Here is a 20,058-nt window from a genome sequence, read left to right as displayed (position 1 = left end):
TTTACATTTAATTGTTTTTCATCTTATTGGCGTTTTATTCAACTAGTACTTTCTTCATCAAGTACCCCTTTTATTTGCTTACATATTTTTACATCAAACAATCAATGTTGTGCTCATGAGGCATCAAATGGCTGGTTGTATCATACAGTTTTAAGTTAATTTATCATTTATTTTGGTCGTTTGATTAGTTTACTTGTTCATTTTATTCATTTAACGCCCCTTCATTTGCTTCAGAAATTCTACTTGTAGGGGTTTGAGATATTTTTGCATGAAACTAGATGATATAGAGTTGCGGACACAGTAAAGAGTGGTGAGGGGCTTAAGCCTTTCCCAAAAGTTTTTTTATTATGTTTTTCTTCTTCTAAAATTTTTTAAAAATTAAAAACTTATCAATAGCCCTTCCTAAGATTTTACCACAGAAAAGTAAATTGTCGAATGTTAATAATAATAAGGGGCTGAAATAATTGGAAAATTAGTAGTTGCAGAAGATAAAAATGGCTACCGTAACTCTTTTAAAGAAGACGACTAAAAAGTTAAGTAAGAATATAATATTAATATTATTCTTATAAATAGTTGCATGCTTATAAATGCTCACTATTTAGTTTCTTTAAAATACTCCTTTAAAATGTGATGTGAATGTTAATACGACAAAATTTTTGTTAGAAATTACCATTAGTATTTTAATTTATACTAGTATAGTTTAAGAAATTGGAATTGTGCTTCAAAAAACCATTTCTTCGTTATTTTAACACAAAAAAATTTTGACGGTTCACTTTAATTGTATATTTTTCATTTCAACTCTATTATACAAAAAATGGTCTTTAATAATTCTTTATATTTATTTTATCATAAAAACTCACAATAAAAATTAGAATTTGTAGTTTAAATTTATACTCCATCATCACATTCTAATTGACACATTATTAAAATGGTAACATCATTATCTCTATATTATTTTTTCTCTGATCAACTCATATAGAAAAATTATATAAAATCTCGTATGGAAAAAAAAGTTTCACTTAATATAGAACACCGTATAAACATAACAATTGTAGTACTATACAATTGTCACAGGAGATCATCCAATCTGATTTGCACCTACCAGTCAAATTCGACTGTAAAGTGTTTGAGGAAAAAAGTTAGGTTATAACAATGCACCTATCGGAGCAGATCAAATTTGTAGGAGTAGATTTCTGAATAACACTTTGAAACTGCAATTAGTTTGTTTGATCCCTCTATATATCCATTTTTACCTAATTTATGTGGATCTTGGAATATCACGGATTAATGGGAGTTCATCGAAGTTCATATAAATGGAAGGTGATTTGAAATGCACATGTAACACCCCGTTAAAAAAAGAATAATAAAACAAATTAAATTATTAAATCCCACGTTCAAAAAAATATCCCAAATAACCACAACCAACGCCCGATTATACTCCCACGTTATGCAGTATAAATGTCCATACCTTAACCCCCTCCTCCTTATACAAATTCTGCTCTCAAATTCACTTTGAATCACAAAATTCTCTCGAGGCAGCGGAAGAAGCAGCAGAAAAGAGTTATCATTCTTCCTAATCCCCCACGAAACCGGGAATCAAATTCAGAGAAGAGGGAACAGAAACCACAATCTCCTTTGCTCAAACTAATCAAGATCCAATGGACAATCGGTGAATGTATGAAATAGAGAGAGCGAGAGAGAGGCACGAGCAGCAGCGGCGATGCGACGTCGACTGCACCGTGACAGCAGCGGCGAGCGGACTGCGCAGCCCACGACGGCGGTGGAGAAAGCAAGACAACGCTGTGCAATTGAAACGGAAAAGATTGAGAGTTTACGGTCGCGACGATGGCTGCACGGCGGACAGCGGCTGTCTCTGGTGCAGAATTGGGGGGTAAGAACGGCAACCGGAATTGCACCCACGCGAATTGAACTACGCGGAGATAGTATGAAAGAAGAGGCAGGGGAATTTTGCATTAATTCTGAATATGGATTGTTACAACTGAAAGACATCAGCTTTTATAGCTGTGAATTACAATATAACAGACTCGATCTCAGATCTAACAAACTAAGGACTAAGACGCGTGATGATTTGATCCATGCTTTCCCCGCGTATGCATGCATCCATGCCTACGTGTTTATTTAATATCCACCTAATCGTTTATTCTTCACCCCTCACTACGTTTCATGCACCAGTCTCGATCTGGAGCAGCAGCGGCTTATTAACCACGGCGACGGCGGAATTTCAGCGGCAGCGGCTGAGCAACGACTGCCCGTCCCCCTCGCTGCGTCGGCGTTTTTCCGCGAAGGAGACGACGGCGGTGGCTGATTCTGGAGATGGAAATCGAGGTGCAGGGAACTCGACTGTGGCAGCGGCAGTCGCCATCTCCGGCGAGTTGAGGATGGCGACGGAATTGAGGGTTTGCGATTTGGGAGAATTAGTGAAGAAGAGAATGAGAGAGAGAGAGGGAGTGCCCGATGGTGGAGAAAGGGTATAAGTTTTTGGCCCTTTTTCTTATTTAAATGTTTGGGCATGTGAATTAATCTTAAGTGTTGGGCCTTTTGTTTTAATTAAGGAGATGGATGGGTGACTTCACGCACGTTTTTTGAGAACGAAATGGAGCACAAGTAAAGACTTTAAACTAACGAGGTGGGCTTTCGAACTAAAGTATTTTCAAGAGCTTTCGATTTAATATATTGGTTTGAGCATCATTTTATGTGACGAAATGCATGTGATTGCGATTATTACTTGATTATGTGATTTATGTGCTTAAAGTGAAAGTGATTGTCATGTGTTGCGCTGTATAGCTTGTTGAGTGGTTGTGAATGGCTCGACTTGTTGATGTGATGTGAGATGATGCTCGACCTATGCAGAAAAATTATTTATGTTTCAAATACGTTTTTGAGGAAAATAAAGTTTGCAAATGGAATATCATGCCATGTTTTTTTTTAGAAATGTCTATCTGTTTGTTTAGCAAGGGAGTTGTCCCTACTAGACCTATTGAAATCAAATTCGGGTCTGACTAGGGAGTGAGTCCCTACTCAGGCTAGTGTACACCAATGGGGATCGTGAGCCGTCTTTTGGGTCGGTGTGATCGAGTTTGCGGCCACATTCTCGTTCACAGGATGTTGATGTTGATGAGATTGATGTTGATGAGATTGATGTTAATGTTGATGATTGCTTAGTGGGGAGTGAGTCCCTACTATGAGTTTAATCGAATTCGGGTCCTAGCAAGGGTGCGTCCCTACTCGGACTAGTGTACACGATGAGGACCGTGAGTCATCGAACGGGTTGGCCGGTTTTTGTGCTCGTGGAAAGTGGCCCCCTTACACGGCACCCTAAAGAACAGATATGGCAGTTTCTTAAATAATTCAAGGAGAAATGGTTGTGTTTTGAAATGATGAGGAAAAAGGATTTGAGGATGAGTTGAAGTTTGTGTTTGAGATATTTTTTGTGTCTCGGGCCTTTTCAAGTTAAAACCCCGAGGTCACTCAATGGTGGCATGATATAACTGTTTTTTTATAAAATTGTTTTGGGATTTGTCCACTGAGTGCATCAAGTACTCAGCCCTGCATATGTTTTCTCTATGTGCAGGTTGAGCGGTGACGAGCGCGGTGGGTGTTGAACATGAAAGTGAAGAAGATAGTAAATAGAATTTTCTAAATATATTATGTCTTCATACATAATGGTATTCTACTCTCGAATGCTTCCGCTAAATATTATTTTTTTTGAGTTCGTGTATTGTTGAGATATTTCCATTTGGAGTTGTTGATTGTTGAAATACTCTGATTTTATTCGAGCTATTCCCATTTGTTTCGAGCTATGGTCGATTTGTGTTGTTTTCCCCCTTTCTTCTCCGCTTCTTTAATCCTCCCCTAGTCGCAATCAACCGTGTTTTCTATCCTTAGAAAATGCGGCAGCACAATAATAATTGATCCATAACCATTATTTATTACTATAATTAATATTTTTATAAAACGAAAACAAAGAATGAAAGAAGAAAACATTTAAAATTTTGCAATAGAGAGTGAAAATATTGAAAGAAGAGAGAGAATTAGATGGACAAAACCTTGCCGTATTATGCACTGCTCCTTGTGAGGCGCACTAGGGGATCCATCCCCAGATACGTGTGGTCGCCATCCTATTGATAAAGTAGATAATTTGGGGAACTCGGATCCCCGTGATTTCTACTGTCAATATTGGCATATGGACATTTAAAATTAATTGTTATTTACCGTCAAATAATCTGTAATTTAATGTCAAATAATCCAAATAAAATTGTAACATTTACTTATGAATCACTTACATGTACAAGAATTGTCATTTCTTTGAGGAATAGCTCATACAACCATTCTCATAATATTTCCCATTGTCCACCCATTTACATATCCTGTTTGCATAAAAACCTGGTGATTTTCCTTGATTTCAGTTATTTTGTTGTTTATGTTTACTTTTTGTATGATTGATAATACATCATGATTCGAATTACAATTCACATAATTAATTATGCAGCCAACAAATGTACAAGGATGGATATCAATTGGGTTTATTATATTTTGCACCTTTTCTCCCTACTCTAACGCAATAGTTTTACGTAACTTTTATTACAGCCATAATCATAAGTCCCATCCGACAATTTTCTCATGAAGAATACGACATGCATAACATACTAAAAGTTTGTTTAAATTTTAAAATGGAGCATTGCATTGGCTGGGCTCCCAATGATTTAATTGTTTTTCATCTCATGAGGGATTTTATTCTAACATATAAAAACACGGCTGCAAAGAAGGCCCAAACCGAACGCATGCATTGTCATATTGAATAGTACCATCCTAAATATGACAAGATATATGTCTGACCATTCACAAACATGGGTTAACAAGAGTGTGTGGGGGAAAAGTTTGTAGGGTTAAGGTTACATTAGCAATGCGTCAAATTCACTAGTTTGTAGGGTAAGGGTTAAAGTTTGATGTAAAAATATGTATGCAAATTAAAGGAGTACTTGATGAAGAAAGTACTAAACAATTAGATTAATAGAATCCAATCAACAGCCTTTAACTTTTTTTACTTCCTTCCTAGAACAAACATGAAACCATGAACTCTTTTCAGCCAAATTATTATCGAGCATGAGATGGAATTGAGGACTTAGCTTTTAAGGGTGCTCTATGAGCACCGAGCTACCGAACGGTGTCGCCGCTGCATCGGGACAGCCCGCTGCCGCTGCCGCTGCGCCCCGTGACCTCACCCTCGCTGTTAAGGATGAAGTTCCTTAACTCGTTGATTTTGCGTCAAACGTTCGCGGGAGCTTTTGCCCGTCGATCAATCTTGCATCAAAATTGGGGTTTTGTGCGTTTTGCACGTTTGAAAGGAAAGAGAATAAGAGAAAATAAATTAAAAGGATAATTGATACTAATAATATATGAAAAGATATGGTAAATCAATACCTAACTAATTAATAATGATATGGGGATATTATTGAAGATATGCTCGTATCAACTCCCTCACGGTTGAAATCCACCTTGTCCTCAAGGTGGCAACCACGACACAACGAAGAGAGTCGAAAACAACAACTTGGCAAGATATCTCCTCCTGGATCAAACGTGTCACGACCGCATTTTCTAAGGATAGAAAATACGGTTGATCGCGACTAGGGGAGGATTAAAGAAGCGGGGAAAGAAATAAGGGGAAAATAAAATCAAGCATTGGTTGCGATACATGACTAACCAAGTGCTGATACACAGAAGAAAAGATACTCGATCATGAAAACTCGAGTAATTGTTTGAAAAAAATTTAAAATATCAGAGTTTTGAACAAAATAGACCTGAGTCTTTTAAGATGCACAAAGGAAGCAAATGAACGCGGTTCCATGTATGAAGACATGAACCTCCGAGAGTCAAAATCTGACTGAATTAAATGTCTTGTCTCAATAGCACTTCCTCCACCACTTCGCTGCTCAACCTGCACATTTAGAAATATATGCAGGGCTGAGTACAAAAAGTACTCAGTGAACACATTGCCGAAAATTACACATATACATTTGACAATATTGTCAAGCCATCATCACAGTAACACTCGGGGTGTTGTTGAAAAGACCCGAGCTTACTAAAAATATCACATTGGACTGCAGTCCCTTTTTTTTTCCTGTACTTAGCCATATCTGATCACATTGTGCCGTCGAGATGGTGTTCTCGCACGGTCACCTTCTCTGCCCAACATGTCAGAGGTATTCTTGTGCCGGGAAGGTGGCCACCTTCCTCGGTCACCTGCTCTGCCCAACATGCAGAGGGAGCTTGTGTACACTAGTCCGAGCGGGGACACCACCCTCACTGGGACCCGAATTCGACTTATATCATCATTCATAATTCACTTGGCCGTAGCCAACAGATAGGCATCATACACAAAACATTTATGGCATGACAACATCATTAAAATCACGAACATGTGTTCTTGTCTTCATAAAATACGATTTGTATTTTATTATAAGAAAGCTCACCTGGATCATTTAGTTCCTTTAACTTGAAATTATCGCTCCAACTTTACTTGCGAAGGCACCCTTTTGAAAATATCACAATATAATAATACACTAATTAGACTCAAGGACAAAACTACTTAAATTAGAATGCATTCACCCTCATTAAAGTCTTTTATCTCGTTTCTCGGTTTTCGCGTATTTTTTTTTATTATTCGGCGGCCGCCCAAGGCGTCGCTTGAGACGCCGGTCGGCCGCTTACCCCCATAATTTCCCCTGTTGGCTCCTCGTATTTTCCACCACAATGTCGAATTAGTTCCCAAAATTATATAAGCGCGTAACCGAATTATCACAAGTATTTCCCCTCGCAATTATATTTATTTTGAAACTTTGGGTAAATTATTAATACTTCAAAATTATTTCGGAATTTAATTAAATAATTCCCTACAATTAATTCAATTATCAATCAAAGATTTATTTAATTATCGGCCCAAACTAAATATCACCATCCACCTTATTTCTCCAATTCAAAATTTGTGAGTCCAATTCCTTTAAAGAAAAACCAAGGCCCAATCTCTTTTTCTTTTAAAAAAAAAACAAAAAGGCCCAAAAGATAAGTGAATTTCGAAATCTGGCCCTCGTTCAATTACTTACCGCAGCCCCAAATATTAGAAGAATTGGGCTCAAATTATATACTCCACTCCTTAGTTCAAACAAACTAAAAGGCCAGCCCTAAACCATTAAATTCTTTAGCCCAATTTAAAGAAAACTAGCCCAACCATAAAGCCCAATTTAAAAAAAAACTAAGTTAAAAACCTAACTCTTCTTCCTCATCCCTCATTCACCAAAATGCACACCCTCCCCCCCTCTCACACCTTGCTGCCGCCGCCGCCAGCCAGCCTCTTTCCGTGCCGCCGTCGTGCCACCGCCACCTCCGGTGGCGTTCCTTCCTCCCCCTCATCTCTCTTCCTCCCTTCTCTCCCTCTTTCTCTATCTTCCTCTCAAGCCTCACGCCGCCGTCCTCCCTTCTCTCCCGATCTGCCGCCGTCGCCGCGGATCCCCTCCGTCGCCTCCTTCCTCTCCCCCTCTTTCTTTCTCTCCCTCGGCTCCCTCTTTCTCTCCCGGATCTGCCGCCGCCGCCGTTCTCACAGCAGGAGTCGCGGCTGCTCTTCGAGCTGCCGCCATCAGCAGCTCGCACCAGCCAGCGAGCGCCGTCTCTGTCGCTGCTTCTCGCCGTCGACCACCGCCACAGCCGAGACCCCTCCCCCGTCCCCGACGCCGATTCCCGACAGGTAGGGTGGTCAGAAATTTGTTCGTCTATCTCATCTCTTCTCTTTTGTTTAAACCCCAAAGATTACATTTTTTTTATTAAACTTTGTTAGTTCTAACTATTCAGATTTTAAAGGAATGAAAACATCGGAGCGTTGGTTGTCGATTGTCGGCGACGGAGTGCCGAGCTTGCTGCCGGAAGTCCGGGAGATTCATCTCCTAAGATAAGTATTTCTAACTGCCCTATGTTATTTCTATCATTCAACAGTTTGGGGAAAATAATTGGTTTTAGCATGCTACTTGTAAGTGTTGGGTGAATTTTGAAGTCCCTGATGTAATATGTGGTACAGTGGCCTAGCATGTTTCTATTCTCATTCCTACTGTAATTTGATGTATATGCATAAAGAAAAAAATGAAAGGAGGTATGGGGTTACCTTTTTATGTGGGGACGAGGTGTTGTTGGATTAGGGACTTGATTCTACAAGTGTGTGCAAATCTTCCTCCTTGGACTCCTCTGTTCGACGTGGAATTGGAGTGGCAGAGGAAATAGTATGTGGGGTGTGTGAAGGGATTATGTGGGGTTTGTGAAGGGATGATTAGGATATATGATGGTGATGTTTTATGGTGAAAGAAAGTGCATGTACCGATTTATATAAGATGGCAAATGATGTAACTTGCAAGTATTATTGCAAAGAATAATTACCATGTGTCAGATGATGAAGAATTTTTCCACACTTCATTAATGCAGCCTTCATTATGTCTATTACTCATCAAGGCAGCATTTAATGCTGCCATGACTATGGTCCTTCTCGGATATGCTAGAAAAATAATAATTATTAATATATATATTTTTTTATATTAATTATTTGAGTATTTGCTTACTTAATCATTTAATTTGGTGTAGGTATAATTTGTCCAAGTTCGTGGCCCTCCGCGTTGAAGTATCCGTTTTCTTAAAGCATACGACGTATAAATTAAATTTTGTTGGACTTTTGTTGGATGTATCAATCATTAAAATTTTGATTATGGGACTTTATTTATTTACTTAAATTTATTATATTCATATAGGTGTAATATATATTTACGTGTTCTATTTACTTGCCTAACGTCAAAACAAACAACAACGGAAATCCATCACAGTTCGGATTTAATCGCATAAAAGTCACTTATATAGATAATCAAGCTAATAATATAGTTTATAATAATATCGTCTTAGCGGGTCGTTACATACTACCCCTCTTAAAAGAAATTTCGTCCCGAAATTTAGGAATTATCTAGGCAAAAGCTCGAGATATTTTTCTTCCGTTTTCTCTTCTAGCTCCCATGTTGCTTCTGCTTGTCCATGGTTTTTCCACAAAATCTTCACTGTAGTAATCGACTTGTTCCGAAGCTGCTGCACCTTCCGGTCTAGTATTTCTACCGGCTTTCTTCGTAACTCAGGTTAGGCTCTAGAGCGATTTCTTCGTGGCGAATCATATGTTTTGGGTCGAACACGTACCTTCGGAGTTGGGAGACGTGGAATACGTTGTGTTCGTTCCCAAAGTTAGGTGGTAATGCCAAGCGATATGCTACTGGACCCACTTCCTCTAGAATTTCATAGGGTCCAATAAATCGTGGTTTTAGCTTACCTTTGAGTCCAAATCTGGTTATTCCTTTGGAAGGGGATACTTTCAAAAATATCTCTCCGATGTTAAATTTCAATTACGTGAGTGTTTGGTTCAGCACAAACTCTCACCAGTAGCTTGCAACAAAGGTTTTCATGAAGTGCAAAGACTAGGCTCAATTGTGCTCATTATGCTCACTCCCATAAAAGAAAAGATACAACTTCAAAGGGCTTGAACTATACTCATAGAACTTGAGAATTTTATTGTGGGAAGAGCTTGCCAGATGAAATAAATTGCGAAAGTGAGGGTATGATGAATAGAATGTAGATGTCAATAATAGGTTGCCAATAATATAATCAAAATGAACAATGAAGTAGAAAAGTTTCAAGTATCCCCAGATGATAACAGGAAGACCTGATATGGTTGTTTACAAATGGATTTGAAAAGAATAGGAAAAACAAGCAATTGCAATTTGCTCGACAACACTGTGATAGAAGATCATATCAACGAAATTTTTAGAGTTTATAAGCAATTCAGGGAAACTAACTAATAAAGAGGGCAACAAGAGGAACTAGCCACGGGAGAAGCAATGTGCCAGCTTTAACATGGAGCTTGCAGAAAAGCTCAAATAAAGAGACAACAGTCATATTTGAATTCAGAAGATGAGAGTATTCCGGTAAAACAAAGAGCTTGTCAATAAGTATGTCTGAAAACACAAAGGGTCAATTTAAAAGGTTTAATGTCTCACCAGATGGCTGCTCAAATATAATGAGACTGAAAATGATTGGTCTCAAGTGAATTTGAGAAGAGGAATAACAAGCAACTACCTTTTGGGTCAACAATATCGTGATATTATATCACGTTAACGAATTCACAAAGTTTACAACCAAATCACGGAAATTAACTAGTAGAGAAGACAATCAGAGCAAACTAGTTCAGGAAGAGAGCAAATTACTTTAGACTTGGAGTTGCTAAAGAGCTCAAAGCATGATGGAATAACTATAGTGGAATTAAGAAGAAGGAACTACTCATATAAAATAAAGAGCTTGTCAAGAAGCACCTTTGAAAACACAAAGGTCCACTAAAGATCTTTGAGGAATACATCATTGAAAAGACAATCGTTTAGGGAAACATGTTCATTCTGAAGGCTATAAATAAAGCAGCTCCGAGTATAGGAGTTTGGTGGCAAGAATTCAGAGAGTCAGAGTATTGCTTTTATACAGAATGAGTAAAAAGGGACCATAGTCACTAGAGGTTATAAGAAAACATGAGGGAGCAAGCTCAAAACTGGAAGTGATGCACAACCTTGACATAGAAGAGGGAAGATACTGACACATTACCTTGCAAAGGAAGTTTTTTAAGATCTTATTTCAACAAAAGTATTTTGATCAGGGGAATTCGAGAAAATGGAATTCATGGGAATCCAAGTAAGCGTTGCTGATGAATCTTCTTGGTTAACTACAATGGTGGTACTCCCTTGTTTAACTCTTTATAGAGAATGGTAACTTAATTATGAGAAACTTTGGTCACGAGCTACTTTCACCTTACGATCACGCCAAATGACCATATGTGGGGATTATGACTCCTTGGTACTCTCTGTTCGTCATAACGCTCATCCTCTTAACACGTCGTTTCTGCTTACTTATTATTTGCAAGATTGGATTCTTTGTCTACGTTGCAGTCAATTCTCTTGCTAAATATGTATATATCACTTAGTTGAATCGAAGGTACGACCCTTTGGAGTGATTGGATTGTCAAGAAAGACAATGGCTAACCCAGATTATTCATGTCATTGGGACGTAGAAAATGGCATCCAACTTCTATCATCTTTCTAGAAACATCGTTTTGTTCTATGTTAGATTGCTTTTATCGAAGTATCTTTCTTATCGCGCCCTTTTCTTTTCGTCGCTCGGGAAAGCGAGAAATGTTCATACTGTACTTCTAAGTTCGAGTTCATATTGTGTTCTAGAAGGAACACATAACTAAGTATTCTAAGTTCTAGGAAATTTTGATTTCCCCATTCTAGCAACATGATTCAATTACTAACTCAAAAAGAGATATCATTTCACCAACTCAAAAAGAGATATCATTTCAACAATTGGTACCAGACTCGTATACTTTATACTTTCATATTTGAGTACATTTTTCCATTTAGGAAAGTTACTTCTTTTATTCATGCATTCACAGTCTTTAGCCAAGAAAAGACATACTAACTCTTTCTTTAAGCACGCTACCAAATCAAGAAACATCAACTCTTTCTTTAAACTTAGTATTTTCATCTGTTCACTCAAATTAACTGCATGCGTTATTTCTCCATTTCAAACTTTCAAACATCTTGACTTTCTTTTGAAAAAGAACAAGTTACCTTTTTTCTCATTGAGCGCGATTGGTGGGAGTGCTAAGAGCATTTTCATCGATTAGACAGTCTAGTGGAACAAGGCTAGACCAAAGATTTTCAAAGAAGACTCTCGGGTTCAGAGAGAGAAAGAATGCTGTGATACCACTCTGTCACGACCGCATTTTCTAAGGATAGAAAATACGGTTGATCGCGACTAGGGGAGGATTAAAGAAGCGGGGAAAGAAATAAGGGGAAAATAAAATCAAGCATTGGTTGCGATACATGACTAACCAAGTGCTGATACACAGAAGAAAAGATACTCGATCATGAAAACTCGAGTAATTGTTTGAAAAAAATTTAAAATATCAGAGTTTTGAACAAAATAGACCTGAGTCTTTTAAGATGCACAACGGAAGCAAATGAACGCGGTTCCATGTATGAAGACATGAACCTCCGAGAGTCAAAATCTGACTGAATTAAATGTCTTGTCTCAATAGCACTTCCTCCACCACTTCGCTGCTCAACCTGCACATTTAGAAATATATGCAGGGCTGAGTACAAAAAGTACTCAGTGAACACATTGCCGAAAATTACACATATACATTTGACAATATTGTCAAGCCATCATCACAGTAACACTCGGGGTGTTGTTGAAAAGACCCGAGCTTACTAAAAATATCACATTGGACTGCAGTCCCCTTTTTTTTCCTGTACTTAGCCATATCTGATCACATTGTGCCGTCGAGATGGTGTTCTCGCACGGTCACCTTCTCTGCCCAACATGTCAGAGGTATTCTTGTGCCGGGAAGGTGGCCACCTTCCTCGGTCACCTGCTCTGCCCAACATGCAGAGGGAGCTTGTGTACACTAGTCCGAGCGGGGACACCACCCTCACTGGGACCCGAATTCGACTTATATCATCATTCATAATTCACTTGGCCGTAGCCAACAGATAGGCATCATACACAAAACATTTATGGCATGACAACATCATTAAAATCACGAACATGTGTTCTTGTCTTCATAAAATACGATTTGTATTTTATTATAAGAAAGCTCACCTGGATCATTTAGTTCCTTTAACTTGAAATTATCGCTCCAACTTTACTTGCGAAGGCACCCTTTTGAAAATATCACAATATAATAATACACTAATTAGACTCAAGGACAAAACTACTTAAATTAGAATGCATTCACCCTCATTAAAGTCTTTTATCTCGTTTCTCGGTTTTCGCGTATTTTTTTTTTATTATTCGGCGGCCGCCCAAGGCGTCGCTTGAGACGCCGGTCGGCCGCTTACCCCCATAATTTCCCCTGTTGGCTCCTCGTATTTTCCACCACAATGTCGAATTAGTTCCCAAAATTATATAAGCGCGTAACCGAATTATCACAAGTATTTCCCCTCGCAATTATATTTATTTTGAAACTTTGGGTAAATTATTAATACTTCAAAATTATTTCGGAATTTAATTAAATAATTCCCTACAATTAATTCAATTATCAATCAAAGATTTATTTAATTATCGGCCCAAACTAAATATCACCATCCACCTTATTTCTCCAATTCAAAATTTGTGAGTCCAATTCCTTTAAAGAAAAACCAAGGCCCAATCTCTTTTTCTTTTAAAAAAAAAACAAAAAGGCCCAAAAGATAAGTGAATTTCAAAATCTGGCCCGCTCAATTACTTACCGCAGCCCCAAATATTAGAAGAATTGGGCTCAAATTATATACTCCACTCCTTAGTTCAAACAAACTAAAAGGCCAGCCCTAAACCATTAAATTCTTTAGCCCAATTTAAAGAAAACTAGCCCAACCATAAAGCCCAATTTAAAAAAAAAACTAAGTTAAAAACCTAACTCTTCTTCCTCATCCCTCATTCACCAAAATGCACACCCTCCCCCCCTCTCACACCTTGCTGCCGCCGCCGCCAGCCAGCCTCCCTCCGTGCCGCCGTCGTGCCACCGCCACCTCCGGTGGCGTTCCTTCCTCCCCCTCATCTCTCTTCCTCCCTTCTCTCCCTCTTTCTCTATCTTCCTCTCAAGCCTCACGCCGCCGTCCTCCCTTCTCTCCCGATCTGCCGCCGTCGCCGCGGATCCCCTCCGTCGCCTCCTTCCTCTCCCCCTCTTTCTTTCTCTCCCTCGGCTCCCTCTTTCTCTCCCGGATCTGCCGCCGCCGCCGTTCTCACAGCAGGAGTCGCGGCTGCTCTTCGAGCTGCCGCCATCAGCAGCTCGCACCAGCCAGCGAGCGCCGTCTCGGTCGCTGCTTCTCGCCGTCGACCACCGCCACAGCCGAGACCCCTCCCCCGTCCCCGACGCCGATTCCCGACAGGTAGGGTGGTCAGAAATTTGTTCGTCTATCTCATCTCTTCTCTTTTGTTTAAACCCCAAAGATTACATTTTTTTTATTAAACTTTGTTAGTTCTAACTATTCAGATTTTAAAGGAATGAAAACATCGGAGCGTTGGTTGTCGATTGTCGGCGACGGAGTGCCGAGCTTGCTGCCGGAAGTCCGGGAGATTCATCTCCTAAGATAAGTATTTCTAACTGCCCTATGTTATTTCTATCATTCAACAGTTTGGGGAAAATAATTGGTTTTAGCATGCTACTTGTAAGTGTTGGGTGAATTTTGAAGTCCCTGATGTAATATGTGGTACAGTGGCCTAGCATGTTTCTATTCTCATTCCTACTGTAAGTTGATGTATATGCATAAAGAAAAAAATGAAAGGAGGTTTGGGGTTACCTTTTTATGTGGGGACGAGGTGTTGTTGGATTAGGGACTTGATTCTACAAGTGTGTGCAAATCTTCCTCCTTGGACTCCTCTGTTCGACGTGGAATTGGAGTGGCAGAGGAAATAGTATGTGGGGTGTGTGAAGGGATTATGTGGGGTTTGTGAAGGGATGATTAGGATATATGATGGTGATGTTTTATGGTGAAAGAAAGTGCATGTACCGATTTATATAAGATGGCAAATGATGTAACTTGCAAGTATTATTGCAAAGAATAATTACCATGTGTCAGATGATGAAGAATTTTTCCACACTTCATTAATGCAGCCTTCATTATGTCTATTACTCATCAAGGCAGCATTTAATGCTGCCATGACTATGGTCCTTCTCGGATATGCTAGAAAAATAATAATTATTATTATATATATTTTTTTATATTAATTATTTGAGTATTTGCTTACTTAATCATTTAATTTGGTGTAGGTATAATTTGTCCAAGTTCGTGGCCCTCCGCGTTGAAGTATCCGTTTTCTTAAAGCATACGACGTATAAATTAAATTTTGTTGGACTTTTGTTGGATGTATCAATCATTAAAATTTTGATTATGGGACTTTATTTATTTACTTAAATTTATTATATTCATATAGGTGTAATATATATTTACGTGTTCTATTTACTTGCCTAACGTCAAAACAAACAACAACGGAAATCCATCACAGTTCGGATTTAATCGCATAAAAGTCACTTATATAGATAATCAAGCTAATAATATAGTTTATAATAATATCGTCTTAGCGGGTCGTTACAAAACGCATATCGAATAGCTGAGGATCTCCGTTCATTATTCCCATAAAAATACACCGAGGGATGACTCTTGTTGAAAATTGGAAGGCTCCATATGTTAACGAATTCTTGAGCAATTTTCTGGTTGCTTTTGGTCTCCTCATTTTATACTGCTTTTACTAATTTTCCAATGTTGGAATATGATTTGCGTCCCAACATTTTTTATTTAAAACGTAAGAAAGTACTCCATCTCTCCTATTAAAAATGAAACGTTTTTCTTTTTGGCCGTCCCATTAAAAATGAAACATTTCCTAAAATTGAAACAATTCTATCTCTACTTTTTCATCTTTTTTACTTTACTCTGTTCATTAACTTACAAAACAGCACTACATAAAATCCCGTGCTGATGCCAAAATATTTCATTTTAAGTGGGACGGAGGGAGTATATAAGAAAAAGTGTTATAATTTAAAACATATTAAGTGGATACAATAAATACGGATCTTATTGTAAATGAGAAATTCTATAAAGAAAAAACGACAAGACCCAAATATTGAAAATAATTCTACATTTTTGTCCACGCTAACACTAGTTAAATGTAGAAGAATTATACTGCGGGATAACAAGCAAACATTGCAATACCATACATGCCTTCTTTAGAGTATGAAGTATTCTCTTCGTCCTAAGGTAGTTCGGGCATCTTTTTTAGTTACGTAATTTAAAAAATTGATATGTTAAAGGTTAAAATAGAAAGAGTAAAGTAAGAGTAATTTGTGTCTTCTATTTCTTGATGAATAATATAGTAATTTGGATTTGGGAACTGATATATATTGGCAGCAATTAACCATCCAGACGCCCAAATGATTTATAGCTATTTTTACCACTGCAAAATCCTATCACAGTATAGAAGAACTTTCTTTATTAATTTAAAACCTTATAAATTCTGATAATCATAGTTCCTAAAGTAAAATGATCAACTAAATGAATCACTATATTTTATGAAAAAATAATTAAAAGTGGCGCTTTTTCATTTGTATATGGAATATGGATTCTTTTGTCTGAACTCATTTCATCCAACCTAACTCAACATTATGCAAATTTATATGTTTATATTTATTTGATTGCTGCCAATGCAATTTTATTCCGTCCTTTTGATAAAAGTTACTCTTGGGCATGAGTATTTCTATATGATTACTATGCAATAATGTAAACGAATCATGATGAATAACAAACACTCATGTTATCATAGATAAATGGGACCCTAATTTTTCACATATTAGTCAATTGCCTTTATTTCTTTTTGCACCTTTTCTCCATAATCTAACGCAATAGTTTTACGTAACTTTTATTACAGCCATAAAGATAAGTCTCATCCGACAATTTTCTCATGAAGAATAGGACATACATATCATACTAAAAGTTTGTTTAAATTTTAAAATGGAGCATTGGTTGGGCTCCCCATGATTTAATTGTTTTTCATCTTATGAGGTTTTTATTCAACTTTATGGAGAGTACTAAAATATGACTTGTGTATTTTATCTCAATTATATCCAATTAATGGGAGTAATAGCCACCAAATACAAACAGATAATCTTGATAAGGACTTCTGCCACACGACAATATTGAATATAAGCAATACCCCTTTCGTCCCTAAAGAATGTGCATTTTGGGTTTGACATGAGTTTTAATGCAAAATTAGTAAAGTAAGAGAGAGTTAGAGAGAAAAAATAATTAAAGTATTATTAGTTGAGGTGGGTCCCATCCCAATAGAGAAAAAAGAGTTTTCAAAATTAGAAATTGCATATTCTGGTGGGAAGGACTAAGAAGGAAAGAATGGATATTCATGCGGGACAGAGCGAGTAATAAATAATGGATATGGATCAATTATTATTGTGCATTTCAATCACCTTCCATTTATATGTGATGAAACCTTTTTGACATTGGTACTTAGTATGGACTAATTTTAGCTCAATATCAAAATTTAGAATTGATAGCTAGGAACCGGTCATGTCAATTTCATGTCATGACCGACTACAATTCACCAAACTATTAGGAACCGGTCATGTCAATTTAGGGTACTAGGTGTAAATTACCAAACCATTAACTTTGTCTAATTTTATAACTACAAATAAAGATTTTGATCAATATTAGTGGTAATATGGATAAGTATAACCAAAAAATCGAGGTGGTATAATCTATAAATGAAATTAATGAAAATTATACACCTAACACACCCTCAAACTAAATAAATAAAAAGCAAAGAGATGTTCATAGATGAGAATTAAAATATATTCTTGGAGTATGAATAAGAAAAAAGTATGTAATCAATGCTAAAATATTTTTTGCACCGCCGTCCGAACCGGTGGTTTTTTTAATCGGAACCGGAACCGCCGGAACCCTTGGCGGGCCAGTTCAGGTTTATGAAAATCTCAAACCGTGAACCGCCGGTTCCGAAACGGAACCGCTGGTTTATGAACCGTGTGCATGCCTAGTTGTAGTGAGGGGGAGACAACGTCTCTGCAATTTACTAATTTTGGTAAAAATAAATTCCACTAATAGTATACTAGTACTATAATAATTAATTAAGACTTTTTATAAGTATTAATCATTTTATATTAAAAAAATGTGCCATAGCTAATGTGTTTTAAGTTGTTTTTTTATAAGATAAATAAAAAATTGAAAAAACGATTTCAAGTTTTCAACAATTATTCTTAAAATACTAATTTTTATAAGTATTACTCATTTATTTTCTATGCCTAATAATTTGTTGTATAGAAATGTGGTATGAGAGATAATTTGAAATAAGGTAAATAGTCATTTAAATCACCAAGATTGGTTAAACTCTAGTATATACCACAAAGTTTAAAATCCACTAATTAAATCCCGAAGGTTCAATTTTTTTCGTTATCACATATATTGAATTTTAGGTGGATTCTTTGTATCTCTACATTGAAATCCATCTTGAAATCTCAATCCAACTTTAAGATCAAGTTTCTTGTGATTACATTTTGGATTATACACACATCTTTTTCTTGATTTAAATCGCAATTCATCTTGAAATTTCAATCCACGACAACAAAAATTCCACCTAAAATTCGACTCATGTGATAAACTAACAGAATTGAAACTTCATACTTTAATTAGCGGATTTTAAACTTTGTGGGATAGACCAGATTTTGACAAAAGTTGGTAATTTAAATAGCTAATTTAATAGTGAGTTAGCAAAATATAACAAACTCCATTATTACAATTTATATTTTTCAATTCAATAATAGTATCATTATTTTATAAATTTATATTTAATTTATTAGTAGTGACATTATGATTGTTCGACTAGATACACAATCAAAGTAAAAATTTCACGATAGAATAATTAAAAAAAAGTAAAACTTCATAATTTTTTCCAATGTGGGGTACAATGGTAACCCTTTGTTCCAATGTGGCTCCGCCCAAGGAAGGAGTCATCTTCCTTGGAACGGAAGGAGTATGTAGTATGGACTAGTTTTAGCTCAATATCAAAATTTAGAATTGGTAATTAGGAACCACTCGTGTCAATTCATGCCATGACTGACTACCATTAACCGATTTCTATTTTTGTGGGGGTACAGCTATAACCCTTTGTTCTAATGTGGCTCCGGCCAAGGAATGAGTTATGTTCCTTGGAACGGAGGGAGTATATGGTATGGACTAGTTTTAGCTCAATACCAAAATTTAGAATTGGTAATTAGGAACCAGTCATGTCAATTCATGTCATGACTGACTACCATTAACCGATTTCTATTTTTGGGTACTAGGTTAAAATATACTGTAAATTACTAAACTAGAAATGAAATTGACTTTAGCTAGAAAAAGAGACCTAGGGAAACCCATCAAATAGATTACTCCCTCCGTCCCTGAAAGTTTGTCCCATTTTTTTTTTATTTCCGTCCATCCTATAAAATTTATCTCATTTCACCTTTTATCATTTTTTACTATGGACCTCATATTCCACTAACTCATTTCTACTCATATTTTATTATAAAACTAATATATAAAAGTAGGACTCACAATCCACTAACTTTTTCAACTCACTTATTATTACATTTTTTAAATCTCGTAGCGACTTAAAGTGGGACAATATTTAGGAGATGAGGGAGTAAAAAAAGTAAAGAGAAAAAAAAAACAAACGCATGGTGGGTGTCAGAGATAAATTATGACTAGCTAGCTATAAATATCAAAAAAAAGAACACACAACGGATTTTTATAAGTACTTATTTTATATGTATGTTTCTGTGATTGGAAAATGGTGGGTGTCAGAGTATTTCACAATTATTAAATTCGTCTCATTTTACATATTTTGTACAAGGATAGAAATGTACTTCTCCCTCTGTCCCCGATTAAGAGTCACACTTTGACTGGGCACGGGTTTAAAAAATGTAAAGAAAAGTTGGTTGAAAAAGTTAGTAGGATGTGAGACCCATTTTTATATTGGTTTTATAATAAAATGTGAGTGAAATGAGTTATTGGAATGTGGGACCTACTTACCATTTATGGTAAAAATGAAGTGTGACTCTTAATTGGGGACTGACCGAAATGAAAAAGTGCCACTCTTAATTGGGGACGGAGGGAGTACAAAATAAATTTCAAATCAATTATTAGTATATTTTTATTTGGAATAATAAATTTCAAATCAAATATTAGTAGTATATATTTACTTAGTTTTACCACTTTTGGAGCGTCCTTAAAATCAAAAGAGATTACAATTCATTTTTAACATTAATTTATAAAAATGTAAATAGAATGGTGAATATGTATCAAAACAAATTAACAAAAATAACATAAATAATTCTCTTTCCAAGATAAAAATATTTATCACAAATTAATAAACGAATAT

At 36.7% G+C, this 20,058-nt stretch overlaps 5 long non-coding RNA genes across 5 annotated transcripts; 3 read left to right on the top strand and 2 right to left on the bottom strand.

The window, feature by feature from the left end:
• The first annotated feature begins 1,376 nt into the window (after positions 1–1,376).
• Positions 1,377–3,633, top strand: LOC121779603. Its single transcript, XR_006045857.1, has 3 exons — positions 1,377–2,489; positions 2,574–2,647; positions 3,593–3,633. It is a non-coding gene; the product is annotated as an uncharacterized LOC121779603 (long non-coding RNA).
• Positions 3,634–5,915: 2,282 nt separating this feature from the next.
• On the bottom strand, positions 5,916–8,797 carry LOC121778767. Its single transcript, XR_006045724.1, has 3 exons — positions 8,171–8,797; positions 6,492–6,551; positions 5,916–5,956 (listed from the first exon to the last, which is right to left on the bottom strand). It is a non-coding gene; the product is annotated as an uncharacterized LOC121778767 (long non-coding RNA).
• On the top strand, positions 7,327–8,814 carry LOC121778766. Its single transcript, XR_006045723.1, has 2 exons — positions 7,327–7,759; positions 7,864–8,814. It is a non-coding gene; the product is annotated as an uncharacterized LOC121778766 (long non-coding RNA).
• Positions 8,815–12,162: 3,348 nt separating this feature from the next.
• Positions 12,163–15,036, bottom strand: LOC121778715. Its single transcript, XR_006045712.1, has 3 exons — positions 14,418–15,036; positions 12,739–12,798; positions 12,163–12,203 (listed from the first exon to the last, which is right to left on the bottom strand). It is a non-coding gene; the product is annotated as an uncharacterized LOC121778715 (long non-coding RNA).
• LOC121778714 lies at positions 13,582–15,061 on the top strand. The gene is made up of 2 exons (XR_006045711.1): positions 13,582–14,006; positions 14,111–15,061. It is a non-coding gene; the product is annotated as an uncharacterized LOC121778714 (long non-coding RNA).
• Positions 15,062–20,058: the final 4,997 nt, after the last annotated feature.

This window comes from Salvia splendens, chromosome 19 (assembly GCF_004379255.2).
Source record: "Salvia splendens isolate huo1 chromosome 19, SspV2, whole genome shotgun sequence".
Classification (NCBI taxonomy): Eukaryota; Viridiplantae; Streptophyta; class Magnoliopsida; order Lamiales; family Lamiaceae; genus Salvia; species Salvia splendens.
This window is presented reverse-complemented; position numbering and strand designations above follow the sequence as displayed.